Consider the following 23,268-nt stretch of genomic DNA (forward strand, 5'->3'; position numbering starts at 1 on the left):
AGTTGCTGAGGCTGGCCTGTGACTTGTAATCCTCCTGCCTCAGCCTCTTAGGTAGCTGGGATGACAGACGTGTGCCCCTACACCTGTCTCTCCCTCTCAGTATGTTTTATTGTATGTCTTGGCCTTTGTTGTAATGATGTGAAGTGATGAAGGAAGCACTTTGAGGCTTCACTTTGGCATATCCAGACTGCCAGCATGATGACTCTGGTACTTTAGTCCATTATTAAGCAAAATAATTGTGTTCAAAATACTTGAACACAATCCCTCTGATACCTTGACAGTCAATCTGAGAACGAAGATTGCTACCAGCGACTAAGACGAGGGTAGTGTAGACAGCACGTACAACCTGGACAAAGGGATGGTTCATTTCTCAGGCTGGGAAGACTGAAACAGTGGGATTTCACCACGCTTCCCAGAATTAAACCTATCAATCGTTTATTTCTAGAATTTTCCATTTAATATTTTCAGACTGCAGCTGGGGACCATGGTGCACACTATAAATCCAATGACTTGGGAGGCTAAGGCAGGAGGATCACATGTTTGGGACCAGCCTCAGTAACTTAGTAAGACCCCGTCTCGAAATAAAAAATAAAAAGGCTGGGGATGTAACTGAGTGGTGGATGCCCCTTGCTTCAACTCTCATTGCCTCAGGGTGCATGTAGATATATAGATATTTATAGTTTATTTGTTTCAGGAAACTGAAACCTCAGAAACCTCAGGGTCAGGGACCACTGTGTTCATTTGTCTTGGCAAGGCCCCTTCTCTGGCTGCATGTTTTGAGGTGGTATGTGTTTACGGGTGAAAATAAAATCCCTCATCTATCCCTATTCTCAAGGTGCCCAGTTCCTCTCCCCTTCTGCTTTGACTGATTTATTTTGCATCTATCCAGAAATATCCATTGCATAATATCATGCTTTTGTATCTCTCCAGAAATATCCATGCACATCTATACATACCTACACAATGTGTACACTCATGTCAGCTAATACTCATAAGATATAAGGCAGTGCTTACTGGGCCATGTAACAAACACACAGATATTATTTTAAACAAATAATACAGCAATAAGTTTAAGATACAAAAATGCATGCATATGCACAAGGAAGTCCTATCCCCCACTAAACAATGATCTCAATCTTGCTGTCAGACCTAACCCCTCCCATTAGCTTCTCCTATGTTCTTCCAGTGTTTATATGAACATAATGAAACAGAAATATAGACTTATTTTTATACACACACACACAAACAACATCCTGACTCCCTGTCCTGCATCCTGCCCTGTTCTAGGACTGTATCCTGAAGGTCTCTCGGTTGCATGGACACTGTCCCCTAATCCTCTCTTAACATGGCTGCACTAGCTGAACATACTGTCGTTCATCCCGTTTGCTCTAGATGGAGGCTTGGTTTATTTCCAATCTGATAAGTACATTCAACAGGAGTTTTAGAAATCAAATAGATTTCCTTCCTCATCCCCCGAAGTGCAGCCTACGTCTTCAAAACAGAAGCCTTCAGAAGCCTATTCTGCTTAAGAACAGCAGAGACACCATCTGTGAATCCAATCTGCAGCTGAGGCCAAGGAACTTCATTTCATAGATGCAAAAGCCCCTCGGCGCTGCAGAAAGGGGGATTCCTGAGGGCCCCCTGCAGGGCTGCCATAAAAGCTTTTGCCTACCAAGGTTCTTGTCTGCAGGCCATAGATGTTGCCTCTGGTCCTGTGAAGCAGAGGAGAAGCATGTGGAAGGACATTGAGGTCCCAGGAGACTTGGGACGCTTACAGAATCAGGCTCAGGAATTTGGCAAAAAGCCAAGGCTACATAACAGAGGGAATGTTCCTAAAGTCACAAGCAGCCACAGCCAGGCTGGGAGCTGCCCTGCCGCCTGCAGCTCTGTAAACACCATGCCTCTCCGGACCTGCAACACCATCACACTTCCTGACATGGTCGCCTCTTTCCTGTCTAATTGCTATGGTCTGATATGGTCTGAGTGCGTCACCCACACTCACATCACAGGGTGATGTGCAGGGCTCTTGGTCTCCAGTGTAGCAGTGTTGGGAGGTGGTGCCACATTTAAGAAGTGGGGCCTGGGGCTGGGGCAGCAGCTCACACCTGTAATCCCAGAGACTCGAGAGGCTGAGGCAGGAGGATCACAAGTTGGAGGCCAGCCCCCAAAATAGGGCTTGGATATGGCTCAGTGTTCAAGTGCCCCTGAGTTCAATCCCAGATACCATCTCCCCCAAAACAGAAGAAGTGGGGCCCAGTGGGCCATGATAAGGAGCACTGCCCTCAGAAGGAATGAATGCAGTCTTGTAGAACACTAGTTAATTATCAAAAATGAAAGCCCAAACTCTAAATCTCTCTGGCGGCATAAACTCTTCCTTTCTTGTGGATTCCCACGAGGTTGTCATATTGTGATGTAGTTTGAAGGCTCTTGTCAGACCTGAGTTGAGCTATTTCCATGCATCTCCAGAACTGTGAACTACATAAATTTCTTTATAAAGTACTCAGCCTCAGGGATTTTGTTATAGCAACAGAAAGCGGGCTGACACTAGTCCAAATCTTCCCAAGAAGAAGCAGCCAATTGTCTACACTAGGGAGCTGGGGAGAAGGTTTCAGCATTTTAATAAGCCAGACACCAACTCCCATGAGTATGTCTACAGTGAAGAATCACCTACCCTTTCAAATAAGTCAGGATTTACATGCTGGGAAGTCCCCCAAATATCAAACAAGGTGTATAGATTTCACATACGCTGAAGTCCCACAAGAGTGTTCTGAGAAGCAGGGACTTTAGACAACCTGACAGTAGAGACCAGAGAACCCATTCACAGCTCAGGAGCCCAGGAGCCCTGGAGGGCCATAGGTACCTAATGACTGTGGAACTACAAACTCCTATTTATTCAGTGTTTAAAAAAGTATCTTTAGATACCAAATTTGGTCAAGCCCCCTTTTAGGAAGTGTGGGAGGATCACAGGGACTGTCCCACCTAGCTCTGTTATGATAGATCTCACAATGGTTTCCTGATATCAGCCATCCTTGCATTCCTAAGAGAATCCTCACTTGACTACCGTGTACTGTTTGTTAAAACACTGCTAGAATCTGAGCACTGATGCAGACTGACACACTCCAAAAAAGAGTTCCATTCTGCTTCTACAGTGGTCACTTCCCTTATCACCATCACCATCACCACCATCACTTTGAGATGAAGGTCTTGCATATTGCCCCAAACTCCGGACTCCAGCTGGGACTAGAGGGGCGTGCCAGCCACCACCCCTGGCTTCAAGTCAATATTATTTTAAACTGACAAATCATGATCCTTTACCATTACAGAGAACAATGTGGTATTTCAATATGCGTATGCAGTGTAGAATGATTAAATTAAACTAAAGAGCATATCCCTCCAGCCCCTCACTTATCATTTGTGGTGGTGAGACATTTGGAATTTGTTCTTTTTTAAAAAATTATTTTTTAGGTGGATACAATATCTTTGTTTTATTTTTATGTGGTGCTGAGGATCGAACCCAGTGCCTCACAGGTGCTAGGCGAGCGCTCTACCACTGAGCCACACCCCCAGCTCTGGAATTTGTTCTTATTGTACTGTATTTTATGTATGTATGTATGTATGTATGTATGTATGTATTTTAGTGCTGGGGATTGAACCCAGGATGCTATTCCACTGAGTGATACCCCAGTCCTTTTTATTTTTTATTTTGAGACAGGGTTTTGCTAGGTTGTGCAGGCTGGCTTGAATTTGTTGTCCTGCCTCAGCCTCCTGGGTAGCTGGATTATGGGTATGTGCTACTACCACACCTGGCTTCCAAGTAGCTGGGACTCCACCTTTGACCCTGTTGGTGTGGGGGTTTCTCTTTTGTGGTTGTCTTTCTGTGGTGCTGGGGATGGGAAGACCCAGGGCCTTGGGCATGCTAGGCAGGTGCTCCGCCGCTGGGCCACTTTCTGCCTGGCCGCTCTCTGCGCCTTCTGGACTGTTGAAGGCTTATGGGCTGAGGTCTCCCTCTAAGGGGCTGTGGTGGGGAAACCACATTCATCCTGTGTGATGATGAAGACGATTAGATACTTCCAATCTTTCTGTTTATGACTATGCCCTGTTCTAGGGAGACAGGCAGACAACAAATAAGAAGAGCCATGAATAAGAGGCTTTCCAGTATGGAAAGTTCAAGAAGTGAAAGACTCAGGCACCTGCTGTGAGCCATGCAGGGGAGGGTGGGTTGAGGTGGTGACTTTGTTTATTTGTTTGAGATAGTAAGTCTTGCCTACCAAATCAGCAGTGATTTATTCTATTTTATTTTTATTTTTGGTACTAGGGGATTGAACCCAGGGGCTCTGTACCTCTGAGTGACATCCTCAGCCCTTTTCATTTTTTATTTTGAGACAAGATCTTGCTAAATTGCTGAGGCTTACCTCAAACTTTCCATCCTCCTGCCTCAGCCTCCTAATGGCTGGGATGATAGGCATGGGCCACTGGCTGACAAGCAGTGATTTTGTTTTTCATGCACAAATCAAAACTGTGTATATTTATGGTGTGACACATGGTGGATACATACATACACTGTGGAGTGGCTAAATCGAGCTACTTAACATGCACACTGCCCACATACTTATCATTTTTGGTGATCTGTATGCTTAGAATCTCCTGGGAGGTTTTTAATACTGTGATACATTGTTATCAATTATAGCTACCATGTTATACAATCAGCTCCCTGAACTTCTTCCTCCTTCTAGCAGAAACTCCTGGTCCTCTGAGCAGGATACCAGAATCCTGGGTCCTCCTGGCCTCAGCAGGTGGTGACCATCCTCTCTGCTTCCACAGGGTCCACAGTTTTCTAGTCCACGTGGGTGAGATGGTGCGCCTTTTTCTCTCTGTTGCCCGGTCTCTTTCACTTGGTGTAAGTCTTCAGGTTTGTCTACGTTGTAGCAAATGTCAGGGCTCGTTCCTTATTCCTTTTTCTTTATTTTGTAATACTGGGGATGGAACTCAGGGCACATGATAGGCAGGTGCTCTACCCCTATGTTATTTTGAGACAGGATCTAGCTAAGTGGCTGGGGCTGGCCTTGAACTTGTGATCCTCCTGCCCCAGGCTTCTGAATAGCTGGGATTATAGGCATGTGCCTCTGCACCCAACTCTTTCTTTCTTTTTTATGGTGCTGAGGAATGAACCCAGGGCTTTGCACAGGCTAGGCAAGCACTCTGCCACTGAGCTACACCCCCTGCCCATTTTTTTTTAAGGCTGAATAATATTTCACCATGAATGTATGCCACATTTTCCTGATGTATGCTTAGGTTGCTTCCCTACCTTGGTGATTGAGAATTCTGCCACAAACAAGGTGCAGACGTCTCTTCAACATCCTGACTTCCTTTCCTTGGGATCCATATCCAAGAGAACGATCGTGGGTCATCTGGTCATTCTATTGTTAATTTTTCAAGGATCCTGAGATGGCAACATTGAAGTTGGGAGCTGAAGGATGAGGAAGAGCCGTCGCCCAAAGATCCCAACAAAGGGCTGGACATCTCCAGCACGGGCAGAGCTAGCCTAAGGGCCTACAGAAGGGATTCTGTTTAGTGCATGACAAGGCCCAACTGCTAATGTAGTCGGGGAGAGAGAGGGAGGGGAATGACGGATGATGTAATGGGAGGTAAGAAACGCAGCAGGGAGCTGGATCTTGAAGGCATTTTAGGACATGGTAGAGGATCTGGCTTTTGTTCTAAGTGGAAAGGAAAGCAATTAGAGGCCTTTAAGCTGGAAATGACATAATCTGATTTCTGCTTTTGAAAGGATCTTGCTGGATAGAGGAAAGAGCAAAGAAGTAATATAAAGACGGGAAGTGTGAGCCCCGCTCAGTGCTGCACACCTGTAATCCCAGCTACTTGGGAGGCTCAGGAAGGAGGATGCCAAATTCAAGTCCAGCCTGGGCAATTTAGTGAGACCCTGTAAAGAATAAAAAAATAAATCAGGCGTGGTAGTGCACATCTGTATGCCCAGCAGCTCAGGAGGCTGAGGAAGGAGGATCACAAATTCTAGACCAGCCTCAGCAATTTAACAAGGCCCTCAGCAACTTTGAGAGAACCTGTCTCAAAATAAAAATAAAAAGGGGTCTGGGATATAGCTCAGTTGGTAGAGTGCTTGTCTAGCATGCACAAGGCCCTGGGTTCAATCCCCAGCAACACAAAAAATATAAAATAAAAAGGGCTGGGGATGTGGCTCAGTGGTTAAGCACCCTGGGTTCCATCCCCAGTACTACTACTACTAATAAAAATAATCTGCAGGCACTTTGTGTCCTTTTGCAGGTGCTGCAGAGAGGGGCCTCCTAGGCTGTGAGGGAAGATTGCATAATGTCAGATGTGGTGCGAGCAATGAGGAAGGAGGTCAGGCAGGAGAACCAGAGCGTCCGATGCACTTCCAGGTAAGGTGGGTGGGAAAGGCCCCTCTGAGGATGAGGCTTGACCTGGGGCCTCAGTGCCTCCAAAGATAGCCGTCCTGGCAGAGGGAAGGGCGAATTCCGATGCCTGCAGGTGAAGTGTGTGCGGCTCATTCTAGAAGCAGAACAGTGGACACGGCGACTAGAGGAGTGTGAACAGGGAAGAGGAGGAAGGGGCGAGACCTGAGAGCCAGCAGGGTTTGGGGAGTAGGAAAGATACACTTGGAGAACAGATCCCAAAGGGTTGGATCACGGATCCTGGCAGGACTGTCCATGAGCAATTGTGTGGCCTGGTGCAAGTTACTGAGGTTACCAATAGCAAGGTCCCCTCACTCATGGCCGTCCTAATGTGGGGTTTCATCGTTCTTTTTTTTCTCTCTCTCATTTTTTTTTAAGAAATACAAGTATGCACAAGTATTCTCTCTCTCTCTCTCTCTCTCTCTCTCTCTCTCTCTCGGCCTGATTAAAGGAGATTAAAGGAGATTAGTATTAGTATTGGCAGTGCTATGGGGATTAGTATTATCTGATATCACCATAAAATTCATATGCTGGACCCTAATCTGCAATGTGATAGTGTTAAGAAGTAGGGCCCTTGGTGGGGGGTGGTGAGTAAGTCGCAGTGCCACATACGTCCATCCAGGGTCTATAGGTCGAGGTCATGTGAAGGGCTCATTAGCTCCAACACAGGGCTGGGAGAGGCAGCCCTATGCACTGCCACTGGACAGGCCAGGAACACAGGTTCCACCTCTCCACACCTGGCTGATTCTCAGGGTGGAGTCTGCCATCAGCAAGCCTGATGGACAAGGAAGTCTCCCCCGGGACAAAGTGGGTGGGTTCTCCAGACTGTTCTGCTGTGATGCAAACCCTGCTGGCTGGCTGGGCCCCTCTGTGTTGCCCAAGTGAGACTTGGGGACAGGGAAACAGACCCAAACACAATACCCATGCTGCCCACTCGGCTGTGAGCTACGATGTCCCTGTGTGGTCTGCCAGGATCCAGGCAACACGAACAGGAGGCTTCTTAGTACATACAGTACTGTAAAATCCCAGACCTGACCAACACGCCCTCGAGGAAGAGGCTGCTCATCACTCCGAGGTCTCTCTCCCTCTAAATTCCAGACGTGGAGGATTAGGGCCATGGTTCTCCTTCCGGCTTAAGAGCTTGGTGTCTCAAAGGATTTGGAAGGACGTGTGAAGCATAGTAAAATGTTAAGAGAAAGTAACTCTTCTGAGAATCCTTTTATTGCTGTAATGGGACATGCAGATGCATCTTGTAAGAGGAAGAAGCACTTATCTGGAATATTCTGTGAGGCCAATGGGCATATCCAGAGGATTGGGGCCAAGGTGCTCTGGGAGGCAGATGAATTTATCTGGGGGTTTGGCTGCCCACATTCGGAGGGGCTGCTTAGCTGGTAGTCATGGCTAACAGGATGCTGATTTCTATCTACCTCCACTAAACGTGGGGTCCCAGGAGAAGGGACGGAAGACACGTTGTCTTTATCCTTGGAGCCACACAGAGTTTGGGACATGCTGGAGTGAGTGGATGCTGTGTGGGTGAGGAGACGGTTGAGAGAAGGGACTGGAGAAAACGAGGGGAAGGAGAGCGTGCTGGAGGAAGAGGGAAAACAGAGGTGCATGTGAAGGGCATAAAGGGAAAATGTGATATTTCACTTTCTCATTATTTCATTTATTTAATAATTTTTGTCTTGGAAATCATGAGTCAGCCCTATACCTGTTGGTAGAGTTACCATAAGGAGACAGAAAAATGATCCCTGCTGATGTGGAACTTAGAGTCTGTTGGGGAAAGCAGACATTAATAAAAATTATGCATATAAGTATAGAAGCCTTGTGTAGGAAAGAGACAATAGAGGGTTGATCTGCAGAGTGAGAAGGGTTGGTTGAAGAATCTGGAGGGAGGAAGGAGAAAGAGGATCCCGGTACAGTCCAGGTCCCAGGCCCTGCATATCTGGGACCCCCACGTGCTGTGCTGGGGGTACCAACACAAGTGCTTAGAGAAAAGAAGCATTTCTAATAATTTGGGGGACAGTCTGGGATTTGATGGGTCTCTGCACCCCAGACCCCTTGTGTGCAGGATGGTTCTTCAAGCAAAATGCAATGTATAGTTTCTAAAATTTGTGACACACAATTTCCATGTCACCTCTACATAATGGTGTAGAATCACAGTTTGCGGGGGGTGCTGACATTGCTGACATCCTGGCTTAAACTTACCCCTAAGAAGTGAGGTTTGGCCAACCTAGCCCCCCCCCACCCCCGCCTCCGCAGGACACACAGGGTGAGATTTCCTGGAATTAGACCACAGCCAGTTACGGGAGGCCCCTCAGCCCTCTGCACAAGGCTGTCTGGCAGGTAGAGTTGGTCATGGAGTGGGCGGGGCCAGCTATGAGGAAGGAGGATGAAATGGAACCAGAGAGCAGGGTGTTGGTCAGGGGCGGAACACTTGCCTAGCACTTGGGAGGCCCTGGGCTCCACCTCCAGTACCACAAAAAAAAGGAAGCAGATTGTGTCTCACTGCCTCTAATTGTTTTAAAATACGTGGGCTGCTTGGTGACTAAGTCACTCAATGCACTAGAGTCCTGGGGTCACTGCCCAGCCTAGGGTCGCACTGGAGACACTGCAGCCATGTGGTCAGACAGGCCTGGAGACCCTGCCCCCAGTCTCATCTCCAACACCACGTGCTGCCATCTAGGGGCTCAGGGCTGCCTGAAAAATGGGCCGGAAGGACAAGAGGCCTGTCTTTAACCCAATTGTCACTGAGACCGGGGTCTGGCTTCAACATGCAGTGAAGAGGGGAAAACCTAGGGCGAGCATTGTTAAGGAAATAACTACTGAAATGTCCTTTTGGTATAAATGCAATGAAAACCACACTCAGGCCTGTCACGGTCAAGCTGCCGGTGGCCAACAATAAAGAGAAAACTTTGAAAGCTGGCAGAGCTGGACAAGGCAGCCCCTCCGGGAGCAGTGATCTGAAGTACCCCTTATCTCTCACGTGGTGTGGTGTGTGTGAGTGTGTGTGTTCCCCCCACCCCCCAGTGCTGGGGATCCAACCCAGGGCTTCAGGCGGGCTGGGTGAGTGCTCTACCACTGAGCTACATCCCCAGCCCATTTTATTTTATTTTGAGACAGAGCCTTGCTAAATTACCCAGACTGGTCTCAAATTTGTGGTTCTCCTGCCTTGGTCTCACAAGTCACTGGGATTATAGGCATGTGTCACGTGCACAGCCCAGATGACATTTTTAATCTGTTGAAAGGTAAAACAAAAATTCAGCCAAGTGAAGTGGCCCATGTCTGTAATCTCAGCCATTCAGGAGGCTGAGAGGCAGGAAGATTGCCAATGTGAGGCCAGCACAGTCATTTATCAAGACCCTATCTCAAAGATAAAAAAAAGTGGGGGCTGTGGATGTGGCTCAGTGATTAAACAACAACAACAACAAACGGTTTCCATCCCTGGAGAGAGAGAGAGAGAGAGAGAGAGAGAGAGAGAGAGAGAGGGAGAGAGAGAGAGAAGGGGGGTATAATTTGTGACTCATAGAGCCCAAGGAAGGGATGGGCATACTCTGCAGGGTTTGTCAGGAGGCAGAAGGAGACGGAGGAAATAATGCAGGCTGTGGTTTTCATGGGAAGAAATGTGACTGTCAGGGCAAGTAGCTTTAGGATCAGCTGGTTGGAGTGACTTCAGCAGGCTGTGGGACACAGGTAGCCAGGAGTTGTCCTGCGCCTGCCCTGGGGGACGGGGCAGTGAACAACTCTAGGTGGCCCAGAGCATGAGAACCTGGTGGAGGAGGCGTCTGGGCGTGCGCTCTGGATTGGCTGGCCCGTGTAGGAGAGGCTCCTTCTGCGAAATGTGCCACCTCTAGGAACTGATCATCGCTGGAGGGACGCTCCCTCCAGCAAGAGCAAGGTCTCCAAGGTCAAAGCACCAATCCTGCAGAATAGAAAGAGTGACTAGTCCCCCCTCCCAGGGGACCCCCGCCACGCCCCCAGACACTGTGTTGTCACTGCTGGGGGAGCGATCTAGGCAGGGATCTAGCGAGCAGAGCCAGCAGCACCCAGGAGGGCTCCCCACCAGTTACCTGATCCCAGGGGCGACTGTGCCGAGGCCAAGAAACCCTCGTTTAGAACCAAACTCAAAGCCTCATTTCTTTTCTTGATTTACCAGTTTCCTGATTCGGTAGACTTCTTCCTGTGCTGGAACACGGTGGCAAGCTCATTGGGTGCACCTGGACCCCTCCACCTCTGACATATTTAACTGATGGCTCAAGACCCTTCCTCCCTCTTTTTTTTTTTTTTTTGTCTTCCTGTTTGTTTACTTATTGATACTGGGAGTTGAACCCAGGGTGCTCTACCACTGTGCTCCAACCCTCTTTATTTTATTTTGAGACAGGGTCTTGCTAAGTTGCTGAGGCTGGCCTCAAACTTGTTGGGTTCCTCCTCTGTCAACCTACTGAGTCCCTGGGATTACGGGTGTGTGCCACCATGCCCAGTTCCTCCTCCTCCTCCTCCTCCTCCTTTTGGTACCAGGGATTGGACCCAGGGGTGCTTACCCTTGAGCCACCTCCCCAACCCTTTTTATTTTTATTTTGAGACAGGGTTTCACTAAGTTGCTTATTGACTCACCAAGTTGCAGAAATTGGCTTTGAACTTGCCTCAGCCTCCCCAGCTGCTGGGGTTACAGGCACGTGCCACCGTGCCTGGCTCCTTTTCTTTTTGATCATGTTGATGGTCGTGGTGGTGTTGGTGATGATGATCATGGTACTGGAGATTAAACCCAGAAGCAGTTTACCTCTGAGTTACCTCCCCAACCCCTTTATAAAATTTTATTTTGAGTCAGAGTCTCATTAAATTACTAGAGCCTCAAACTTGCAATCCTCCCGCCTCAGCCTCCCCAGTGACTGGGATTGCAGGTGTGCACTGACCTGTTTGGCTCCCATCCTTATTTCTTAAATAAAGAAGTGAGTGAGGGCTGGGGTGTGTAGCTCAGTGGTAGAGTGCTTGTTAGCATGCTTGAGGGCCTGGGTTCCGTTCCCAGCACTGAAAACAAAAACAAAACAAACAAACAAAAACAGATGGCTATCCTGTCCTGAGTGCCAATTTTATCTGGTGGCACTGCAAACATTCCAGCTACTTTCACAGAGCTGAACCACCTCGGCAAATACACTTTGCTGAATGCAGTTCGCTGAAGTATTTGTCATAGGATCACCCCTAAGGATCTTATGGTGGAGGAGCACCTACCTAGCATGTGTGAGGCCTGGTTCAGTCCCCACCACCATTGAAAGGAACAAAGGGATCTTAATACCTGAGACCATACCAGTTTCCACGGCTGCCGTGACCTTCCTGTGACCCGGCTTGGCCCTGTGCTGGTCACCACTGGCTTATAGCACTTATGAGGAATTTTTTCTTTCCCTCCAAGAACAATGGCGTGCTTTAATTTGCATTTTGGGTGCTCTGTTAGGTTATCTGAACTCCTCTGCCTGAGCACCTCTGTGTTTCTGGGGCCCTGCTCGCTCAGGGGCCTCCTGCTTGCCCTCCTCCCGCTGCGAGGTGAGTCATTTCATTTAAGGACTTAAGGCTTCTCAACTTCATTTCCTTCCCCTTTTCAGTCTCCGTTCTGGTCTCCAGCTCCCTCTGTGGACGCTTGAAATCCTTTGCGGTCAGTCAGTGGCCGGCCAGCCCTGGCTTGGCCCTCCAAGACAGACGTCAGAAGCCAGTCTAGAAAACTCACACAGGGACACTTCTCCTTGTCCTCCAAGAACATAATTCCAATTTGGACGATCACCATCCACAAAAGGCCCAGTGGAAGAAAAATGTGTTTTTCTCTAATTGACTGCTGGGTATTTAGTCTGCAGATTACAAGTGTTCATGATTTTCAGTGGCTGTGAACGAGGGGGAAGTCACTTGCCCAGACAGAGCCCTGTAACTTGAGCCACAGTTTGCTCATATGCAAAATCACCTCCTGCCCTCCGTGGTGTGCTCACTAACTTTCCCAAGTATATGTGTATGTGGGGCTAGGACGGTGCTGCCAGCTCTGGCCCCAAGAGTGTTGTGTCCCAGCCTGGACTCCTGCACCAGCTGATTGGCTCTCCCGGCAGTGTGGCTGGGGCTGTCCCTGTGAATCCTGGACAAAGAACAAGCCACAGGCTGGGGATCCAGCTCAGAGGTAGAGGGTCTGCCTAGCACATGTGAGGCCACGGGTTACCTCCTCAGAACTGAAAAACAAAACCCACACTCCCATTTAGACAAGAGGGTCTGACACTTAAGAAAGTCTAGAAGCCAAGCACACTGGTGCCCACCTGTAATCCCACTGACCCAGGAGGGTGAGGTAGGAAGATCGCAAGTGTGAGGCCAGCCTCAGCCATTTAGTGAGGCCCTAAGAACCTTAGTGAGACCCTGTCTCAGAATAAAAAATAAAAACGGCTGGTGATGTAGCTCAACATTGAAGACCTCTGGGTTCAACTCCAGGTACCAAAAAAAAAAAAAAAAGTGTGGAATATACATTTATACATTTATAGCAATTAACTATTGTTTTTGTTTATATTGGGTTCCAATAATATGAACTTTTATTTATGTATTTATTTTTGTTTAGCCACTTTTCCTATCTATAGAAACCACAAAAATTCTGATTAATTTAGAGAGGAAGGTGGAGTATGAATCCTAGGTCAGGGAAAATAGTAACATAGCATGAGTTCATAGCCCAGGGTTTGCTATTTTACATGAATTAAGTCTTTCATGAAGTTATATCATCTTTCCTGTTTCTTTCTTTCTTTCCTTCATTCTATCATTTCATATATATATATATTTTTGTTTGTTTGTTTGTGTTTTTTTGGTACTGGAGATTTAACCAAGGGATCCTTAACCACTTAGCCACATTTCCATCCCCTCTTAAAAATATTTTATTTACAAGGGCTGGGGTTGTGGCTCAGTTGTAGAGTGCTCGCCTAGCACGTGCAAGGCCCTGGGTTCGATCCTCATCACCACATAAAAATAAAAAAAATAAGAGTATTGTCTACAACTAAAAATATTTTATTTACAGGCAAGTTTTCACTAAGTTGCTTAAGGACTCCCTAAATTGCTGAGGCTGACTTTGAACTTGCAATCTTCCTTCCTCAGCCTCCTGAGCAACAGGGATTACAGGCCTGCACACCATGCCCAGAATTTTTTATTATCTTTGAAACAAGTTGTCTTGTGATTGATGGCATGTTGTGTTGGTGTCAGCCAGGGGTGGCCATACTGCCTTTGTCTCACTGCCTCATGCCTGAGTGAACTTGCTCAGAGCTGCTCATTATCTTGCATTGTAGACATGATACCTAATTGAATACTTTAAAAAATATTTTAAATTTTTAATTGATTATAATAATTTTACATATTCATGGGGTACAGTGTGACATTTCAATACACAACATGTAATGATCAGATCAGGGTAATATGTATATTCACCCCCTCAACCATTACCATTTCCTTATGCTGGGAACATTCCAAATCCTCTCTACTAAACTATTCTGAAATGTTTCAATTAAGTATTGTCAACCATAGTTACCCTACTGTGCTATAGATGTTTAGAAGTTATTCCTCCTGGGCTGAAGTGTAGCTCAGTGGAAGAGCATGCATTTAGCAAGGCCCTGTGTTCAATCCCCAGCACTGCAAAACACAACAAGAAGTTATTCCTTCTATCCAACTGCACTCCCATACTTGTTAACCACCCTCTCCATCCCCCACTACCCAACCCCACCTAAGGAAATTTAATTTCTGTATAACATGTTTTCCAACAGACTATAATGTACACTACATGTATAATTTTAAAAGTTCTGGGAATCATCAAGTAGAAAAAACTGATGAAAATAATTTTAATAATGTATTTTACTTAAAATCCAAAATATTACCTTTTTTTTTTCTTGGTGGAACTGGAATTGAACCCAGGGTTTCTTGTATGCTAGGCAACTGCTCTTCCATTGAACTATATCCCTAGCCTTTTTTATTTTTATTTTTTTTAGTTTGAGGTAGGATCTCTCTAAGTGGTCCAGGCTGACCTTGAACTTGGGAGTCTTCTGCCTTAGCCTCCTGATTAGCTAGGGATTACACACACAGGATTACTCCTGCCACTGTGCCCAGATAGAATATTATAATTTCAATATCTGTCAGATACAAGAATGTATTAATGAAACTTGTCATTTTTTTCATACCAACTCTTTGAAATCAGGGGTGTATTTTGCACTCAGAAAATATCTTCATTCAGACTTGCCGAAGTTCAAGTGCTCAATAGCTACTTGTGATTGGTGGCTATTGTATAGGATTACTGGGGTTGGAAAAATGGTAGCCTTGAAACCCGAATGTACTCAGATCAGGCTTAAGGCTCTGTGCAAGTGCTCTGCTAAAACATAATTTATTTCACCTTCTTCATATGGAACAACTCTATTTAATAAATACCTGGTCCTTTCCCCCATACATATCCGTCCACTGTCGTTGCTCCTCCAAGCTGGTTTTTCCCTCCCTGCTCTGTGCTGTACTCCTCTCTGTTCCTCAACTCTTTTCCCAGGACCATAGCCCCATCTTCTTTCTCCATCTGCACGATGCTTTTAGCCCACACCCCCATATTTTTTCCTACTCCCTAGCTGACTTTCTATCCAACAGACTTTTATACCCAGCTGTGTGGTCCCAACATATCTACTTTCTTCTTCCCTGGGAAGCTCCCTCCCTCACTAGCCACATTTCTCTTTACCAAACCAGACGCTCTTCCTCTCACAACCTCTCCCTTTTCTGCCTCTGTTACTTGCTCTTTGCCTACCCCCCCATTTCTCCTGGAACTAGCTCCTTCTCTCTTGTGAACTCTGTGTCTTTCCTTTTGCATGCTTACTCTCTCCCATACTCTGCACTCTTTCCTCCAAGACTTATTATCTACACACTCTCTTTGCCCCCTTTCTGCCAGACCTCATGTAAGAAAAATGGAATCAAGGGGCTGGGGTTGTGGTTCAGTGGTAGAGCACTTGCCTAGCATGTGTGAGGCACTGGGTTCAATCCTCAGCACCACATATAAATAAATGAATAAAATAAAAGTCCATCAACAACTAAAAAAATATTAAAAGAAAGAAAGAAAAATGGAATCAATCAGGCTCCCTCGCCAAGGAAGCAATGACTAAGATGTCCTATGTAAGTCGGGAACAATAGAGCATGCTCATTCTTATATAACCACACATCACATTTGGCATGCAGCTGGCTCGTTGTCATTCTGTATATAAGCTGAGCAGGGGCTTTCTGCAGCATGGATTGAATGAAGATATGTCAGACCTCCCTGCAGCTCTGCATGTCTTCTGTAGACATATATAGACTATCTCATCCATCAATGATGGAATACACTTTCATCCCAGCTGCACACGGATCCTTCTCTAACACAGACCATGTTATGTAAGTTATCACATATGTTGGCATGCAATTGTAATATTACCTTAAAAGATTTTTTGGCACCTGTAGGGTCATTTTGATGGCTCCCTTTCCATTGGTATTAATTTTTTAATTCTTGCTTTTTTCTTGATTAGACTTATTTATTTTTAAATCAAACTTTAGCTATATTATTTTTCTCTATTTTATATATTTCTGCCCCTGCTCTTACTTTTTCCTTCCTACTACATAATCTGAAAATAACTTGATTGTTATTCTAGCTTCTTTCTGATACAAAGACTCTAAGTTGCAAATATTCATCTGAGTACTGTTTCATACCAGAGATCCTGATTTTAACCTTTTGTTATCACTTAGTTTGAAGCATTTTTTATTTGCTTTTACTGTGCTTTCTTCCTTGACCTCTGAGATATTTATGTGTGCCATTTAATTTTGAAGTAGTTGACATGTGGAGGTGAGGTTCTATATAACTTAAGGTGATTGATTTCTAATGTAATAACTCATTTGGAAAACACAGTCTGCACAATTTCAATTTTTAAAAAAAGTAATGGAAATGCTTTTATTTTAATTGTATTGGTTACTTACATGTAAAAACTGATCAAATTGCATACTTCAAATATGTGCATTTTATTGTGCTTCAATTTTACCTCAATAAAACTATGAAAAAAATGTAAACAAATAAAGTACACAGGGGTCAAGCTAATATTCTCTGTATCGTTCCAATTTTATTTTATGTCATAAATAAATACTGAAAAGCCAAAAAATATAAGTAAATAAAGTGCAAGCCAGGTGGACATCCTCCAAGGCTTATGGAGGAGGGCTTCGCTGTGTGTCTGTGCTGTAACTAACGGCAGTGGTGGGGGCGTGGGGGATCCCTGGTGCTTCACTGCCACCACCAGACACATCGCCAACAACAAGCAATGTCAACTTGCAAGGCATGGAGAGAGACTGTGGCCGTGGCAGAGCTGGAAGGGCGGGCACAGTGCCACCGGCCCGTAGTTCCTTCAGCTCCCCAGTGTGGACAGTGAAGAAACCGGATAGATCCTGGGGAACAACTGTGGACTATTGTGGGCTTAGTAAAGTGGCTCCCCCAGGTCAGGCTGCCTTTCCTTGAGTGGCTGACCTGAGGGACGTATTGACTGACTACTTATGGGCATCCATTTTGATTTAGCTAATGCCTTCTCTCCCACAGATATGGCTGTTGGTGGCCAAGACCAATTTTCTTTCATGTGGGATGGGTGGCAGTGCACCATTCCCTTGCTGCCTCGGGGATATTTGCATAGACCATCTATGTACCTTGGTCCAGGAGCCTCTGACTTGGCCATGGCCAAAGCCATCCCCTGTGTGTCTATTCCACTATAATTGGGGATCATTTGTTACCAGTGGTTCCTTTGCAGATTTAGTGGATGCTGTGCTGAAATTGCTAGTCCATCTGGCAACATGTGGTCTGTCTATCAATAGCAACAAGTTGCAAGGACCTGGATTGTCTGCCAATTTCTTGGGGGTTGTCCTGCCAGGGAAGGCAAAAGTTATTCCCAATGCAGTTATTGATAGGTTCCAGGCCTACCGCATTTCCACAACCATAAAGCAATTACAAACCCTTTAGGGATTGTCAGGGTATTGGAGAGTGTTTTTTCCCTCTCTGGCCCAAATGATACAGACTCTTCTGCCCTAGTAAAGAAGGGAGAAAAGTGGGACCGGGCTACAGGAAGTGACCAGGCATTCAAGGGAACCAAGCAGACTGTGCAGAGCGCCCAGGGTCCCCTGTTGTCATCCAACAACCTCTGCCTGGACTTGGAGCATGCTGACCCTCAATGGAACTATACAAGGAGTCATATATTTGCAGGTGGACAACAGTGGGCAACTCTGTCATGACCCTCTAGAGTTATTCAGTGTGGGATGGTGTAAGATGGCTGGCTCCCTACTGAAGCTGTAGAGCTTAACCAGAAGGCACCCCAGTGTGACAATAGGGGGGCAGGAGGATCTATGGGGTGGACCCTGCACGTCTTATGCACTATAACAGTTAAAGGTTCTAACACTGGGAGTCATGAAATGGTAGCTCTGCCTACCCCTTGCCCCTGGGATATTTATGGGTATGTAGACAATGTGGGTAACCATATTTACCTACCAAGTGGACTGGTCCATGCACTGGGGGAAGGCCATATCTCCCAGCAAAGTTTTCAAATTCTTATCCAAGTGTCTATCCAGTTGGGACATGAAGTAGTCAGGGCTCTCCAGAGGAACAGTATCAACAGGAAGTACAATTATAAAAAGGGGATTTATTAGGCTGGCTTACCTGACCAGAAGCTGGATAGTCCACAATGGCCATCTGCAGTCTGGACAGCTGGAAGAACCAATAGCTGAAGCCCCAGACAAGAGGAATTAAAGGTGCTACCTGAGTCTGAGACTGAAGGCTTCTGGAGAATCGCTGGCAGAGTCTGGTTTGTAAAAATGAAGAAGTGAGACTCTGATATCCTCAGAGGATCACAGCAGCAACCAAGAGCGTCCTCAAGAAGAAGGGAGCTTGCATTTGCTGCTGCTTCCTTGTTCTTCCAACTTTTATTCCATCCAAGCCATCATCCTATTGGACGGTGCTGCCCATGCTTAGGTGGGTCTCCATTTCAGTTGGCTCTCCCACATGCCAATCATTCCTGGACACACCCTCACTGACACACCCATAAGCCTCTTAATCATCAGCATATCTCAATCCAAGCAAGTTGACAATTCAAATTAAACCTTACGGGACACTTTCAAGAGAAGGCTTTGCGTGAAGTGCACTCCACAGTGGTACTACTCCTTAGCCTTGCTTTCACCGCAAGTGGCCACCATCGTTCATGAGGTGGAGATTACAGCTCTGGCACTGCACACAGCCAGAGCCCTCAATGCCACTGTGAGTCCTTTGCCTTCTTAAATGAAGAAGTGTACCAAATGAAGAAAGCAGGACAGGGAAATAGGATGGCCCTTGACACACTGACCACCTCCCAAGGTGGAGTATGCACCCTCTTGATACTGTACCCATGGACCACAGTGTCCCTGAACTCCTACCTGATAGTGGTGCATGCCTATAATCCCAGTTACTGGAGAGGCTGAGGCAGGAGGACCACAAGTTCAAGACCAGCCTCAGCAACTTAGCAAGGTCCTAAGCAACTTAGTGAGACCCTGTCTCACAACAAAAAATTAAAAGTTCTGGGGATATGGCTTAGGGGTTAAGCACCCTGGGTGCAATCCCTGCTACCAAAAAACAAACAAACAAAAAAGCACGCACGTTCTTTTTCTTTTTTTTTTTTTTTTTAAGTAGTTGTGGATGGACCTTTATTTTACTTATTTACTCACACGCGGTACTGAGAATTGAATCTCGTGCCTCACATGTGCTCTACGACTGCGGCACAACCCAGCCCCGGAGCATGCACATTCTTATAAAACCACAGGATACATCTGGCGTGCTGCTGGCTTTGCTGTGACCCGGTATATAAAGCTGAGTGAGACTTTGAGCTGTGCGATGGCCACCCACTGAATAAGGTCACGTGGGGGCTCCTTACAGCCTGGCGAATCTCCTTGGGGCTGCCCGGATCTGGGTCAACCTGTCTGGGATAGAGGATGCACCACACCTGGAACCCTCTGCCCTTGCTCCCTTACAGCCCTCCCCCGTCCCCAGTCTTCCCACTCCTCCTGCCACCTCTAGGCTCCATTGCTTCCCCGCCAGGCCTCGCCCTTACTCTGCCTCTTCTCTCAGTGGAGCCTGATCATGCTCTCTTCTTGGGGAAAAGCAAACAAAGGAAGGGGAAAAAAAGGCTTTTCACAAAACTTGAGCCCCCAAACAAGTTCCCACGAGCCATGTTTGAAGAAGTGGAGTCAATCAGTCCCTTCAGGAGGAGGGTCCCTGAGGGAGGGTCCTGAGGCCTGACCCTCTCCCACTTGGAGTCCCTGGAGGGAGGAGGAGTTGGGAGACTAGCGAGGGGGAAACAACTCCCCAGGTTGACATTTGGGTGTGGCCTGGAACGGTGGCCTCCGGAGAACAAGACAGCTCAGTCTTGAACCTCAAATACCGAGTGCTCTTCTCGCTGTGCTCACTCGGGGTCCCTCTGGCCCCCACTTTCTCCTGGTCTTCCGCCTCATTCGCCTTGGTTTATCAGCCCTTCTTATGCCGCGTCCTCCCTCGGCTTGGCTCTCTGGCTCCCCCTTGCTTGGTCTGCACCTCATCCATCTATTCCCAGGATTTCCCTGCCTTTCTCTTTTCTTTCTGTGTCTGTCTGTCTGTCTGTCTGACCTGGTGTGTCTCCTTCCTCTCTGGGGCCTTTCCGCATCTCTGTCACTTGGCTGTTTACCTAGTGACCTGCTCCTTTTGACCATCTCACACCATGTTCCTCTCTGGAAAAATTATAGAATCAGACCCTCCCTGATACAGGAGGCTGTGTAAATTCCAGGTGAGACACTGGGGATACGTGGGCCCCCTTCGTGCCATCTCCAGGAGCCTGGGGCCCAGCAGGAGGGAGCCACTGACGTTGGAGGAGGGGCAGAGCTGGTGAAGCCCTCCCTGAGTCAGGGGGTGAGAGGGCGGTGGGTGGCGATTCCTCTCCTGCAGGTTTTGAGAGATTGCTCGGTTGTCCTGGCCTCAGGAGGTGGGAGGCAGCCAGGTTTCCTGCAGGGCCAGGGTCACAGATTTGGAAGATGAACCTTTAGCTGGACAGAGCCCACGCTGGGAGTGAACCGTGCCGGCCGACAGAGGAAATGAGCTTGTTTTCACCGCCCCGCGGCTCACCTGGCATGTTCTAGGTGTCGTGCGGGTCCTGCAGCAGTGATGGACACGCCAGAGCAGGTGTTAGTCTCCTCTGAGAGGGGAACACTGAGGCATAGACGGGAAGCCACCTCTGCAGGCCCCATACCTGATGCCTGGCCGCACCAGGGCTCCAACCTGGACCCGCCTGTTCCCTCAGTTCTGGCTGAGGAGGATCCCTCCCGGGGTTTGCTTGTGTTTTCCCTGGAGGTGATGGGGTAAATCCTTTCAAGGACTCTGGGGAATTCAGGGTGTCTGAGCCTGGTGCCGACTTCACATTTCCTCTGCAGCCTTATTTCATTAACCAGTTCATCCAATGATTCGTTTTCTCACATTCATCATCTATCTGATTTGTATTCACTATTCGGAGAACTCGTTACTCATTTGTTCAATAATTATCATTTATTGGCTGAGTAGCTGTGATTCTCGGGCTCTGTGCTGGGGCATAGCCAGGGGCATAATGAGGAGTTGGAGAAGTCCTGACCTCCTGGTGACAATAAGGCCCATGTATATGCAGTGCGTATGCCTATATACACACATTCATTTACATCTGTGCATATATGCTTGTGATGGGTAGGCTAGATAGCTATCGTACACATACATACATTCACTGGTACACACATATGCATTCAATACAAAGTGATCTGTATTTTTTTTCTCTGTGGATTGGAGAGTATATTGTGTGTAGAACATAGATAATACATGATTATATGAATATTATATATGATAAATGATTATAGAATTATAGGATGAAATGCACATTAAAAAATTCAGCTTATCTTAGCAGTGGGAATGGCTGTTCATCAAATCCAGTTTTTGTTTCTAAAACACACATTGACACCTTGCGAGCAGATCCCCAGCCAGGGGCTGTGTTTCCAGCCCCTTTGCAGACAGGTGTGACCCTGTGACAGTTGCGTTCACTGGAGTGTTGGTGGGAATGATGGGGCACTGCTGCCAGCATCGTACCCCTGCAGCTGGAGGCACAGATGGCAGGAGCCTGTGTCTCTACCCACCTCCGGGAAGGCAGAGATGCCAGGCACCCCTGGGCCTTCTGGGAGTGAGCCCGGCCTGGCGCAGGTGCACAGCAGCCGCTCAGAAGGCGGTGGGGATCGCAGTTTCCTGCTGACCCGCCTCTTCGCACACAGCAAATAAACCCACTCAGAAGCAGCTGCCGTATTCTACTTTCTAAATGTGTGGATCGTCTCCTTCCAAGTCTTCAAACTTTGTAAGAGGGAAAAAGTCCGTTTGAAAGGCAGTCTCCAACGAGAAGTCGTTAGATTATCATTAGGTCAACAGGTTCAACTCCCCACTGAGGTTTTCTAAAGCCAGCTGGGGACATAGCTCCTTCTCAACCTATTTGTGAAGCCATCAAGATATGGAGCAGTCCTCAACAAGGATATTTTTCTTTCTTTCTTTCTTTTTGTTTTTTTTTTGGTGGTGCTGGGGATTGAACCCAGGGCCTTTTGCATCCAAGACAAACACTCTACCAACTGAGCTATATCCCCAGCCCCCTAACAAGTATATTTTTCAAGGCATCATCTCTAAGATATAAAAAATATGATTCTATTATTTCAGGAAAGTGTTGTCTGATTTTTATGGAATCTTATGAATTTATGTCTATACCTCAGTAATGGAAGGCAACTTGTCTTTTTGGTCTAACTTGTTTACTGTCTCATTCTGAACTTCTATTTGTTACTCAAGGCTGACGAAGCCAAATTTTGAGTATAAAAGCTTTTTGTTTTAGAACACATTTGAAGAATGGCCTGAGAATAGAATTACAAAGACACAAATTCCTTCCTGAAAGCTGATTTTTTAGCTTAAGCCAGCATGGTGGCACATACCTGTAACTGCAGCTACTTGGGAAGCTAAGGCAAGTTCATGGCCTGCCTCAGCTATTTAGTGAGCTCCTGCCTCCAGATAAAAAGGGTGAAGGATGTAGCTCAGTAGTCCAATGCTTACCTAGCATGTGAGAGGGCCTGACTTCCAACCCCTGAACTGCAAAACACACACACACACACACACACACACAAACTAGCTCAGTGACTATCAATTAGTACAGACTGAATAAATATCAATGATTTTATGACTGTGTTCATATTGGGGACATCTTTCTCCTTCTTTCAGGTACCCAGAGCATCCAACACTTAGTGCTGTGAGGGGATGCAGAGTCCCCTGTCCGCCACTGGCTCCCCCTGTTTGGGCAGGAACTATGGGCCTTCACTCCCTATCAGCCAGCCTCCACTGGTCCCCTGCTCTCTGATTCCAGCCCCGGATCCTTAGCTCGCTGGTCCAGGAGGAGGCCAGCTCCCGTCTGCTCTCTGTTCTCTCCCGAGCCTAATCAAACTGTTGTCCACGCAGGTGGTCCTGGAGTTGACTCACTCAGGTAGAGACAGATGGACACTTGGTTTAGCCAGAGGCTACCGCAGGTGAATGTGCTCAGAAGGGGGACACAGAGGACTCCGATGGAGGAGAAGAAGGGACAACTGTAGAGATCAGCTGGGGTCCCATCCTGAAGGGCCTGGAATGGCAAGTGGGAAGCTGGGACTTGATCCTCAGGGAGATGGGGAGCCAAGGAAGAGCTCTGAGCAGAGGAGAGGCAGGCTCAGCTCTGAGAGTTAGAGATCTCCCTGAGGTTGACGTGCAAGATGCAATGGAAGGGTGACA

At 47.0% G+C, this 23,268-nt stretch overlaps 1 long non-coding RNA gene, 1 other non-coding gene and 1 pseudogene across 2 annotated transcripts; all 3 read right to left on the bottom strand.

Moving 5' to 3' along the window:
* Positions 1-7,649: 7,649 nt before the first annotated feature.
* On the bottom strand, positions 7,650-18,362 carry LOC124084171 (uncharacterized). The gene is made up of 5 exons (XR_006849050.2): positions 18,127-18,362; positions 11,360-11,474; positions 11,061-11,198; positions 10,517-10,631; positions 7,650-10,368 (listed from the first exon to the last, which is right to left on the bottom strand). It is a non-coding gene; the product is annotated as an uncharacterized LOC124084171 (long non-coding RNA).
* LOC124084206 (U6 spliceosomal RNA) lies at positions 16,484-16,579 on the bottom strand (annotated as a pseudogene).
* Positions 18,363-22,036: 3,674 nt separating the features above from the next.
* Trnap-ugg (transfer RNA proline (anticodon UGG)) lies at positions 22,037-22,109 on the bottom strand. Its single transcript has one exon. It is a non-coding gene; the product is annotated as a tRNA-Pro (tRNA).
* Positions 22,110-23,268: the final 1,159 nt, after the last annotated feature.

This window comes from Marmota monax, unplaced genomic scaffold (genome assembly GCF_021218885.2).
Source record: "Marmota monax isolate L192 unplaced genomic scaffold, Marmota_monax_Labrador192_F-V1.1 WCK01_AAM20220418_F8-fsc00215, whole genome shotgun sequence".
Taxonomy (NCBI): Eukaryota; Metazoa; Chordata; class Mammalia; order Rodentia; family Sciuridae; genus Marmota; species Marmota monax.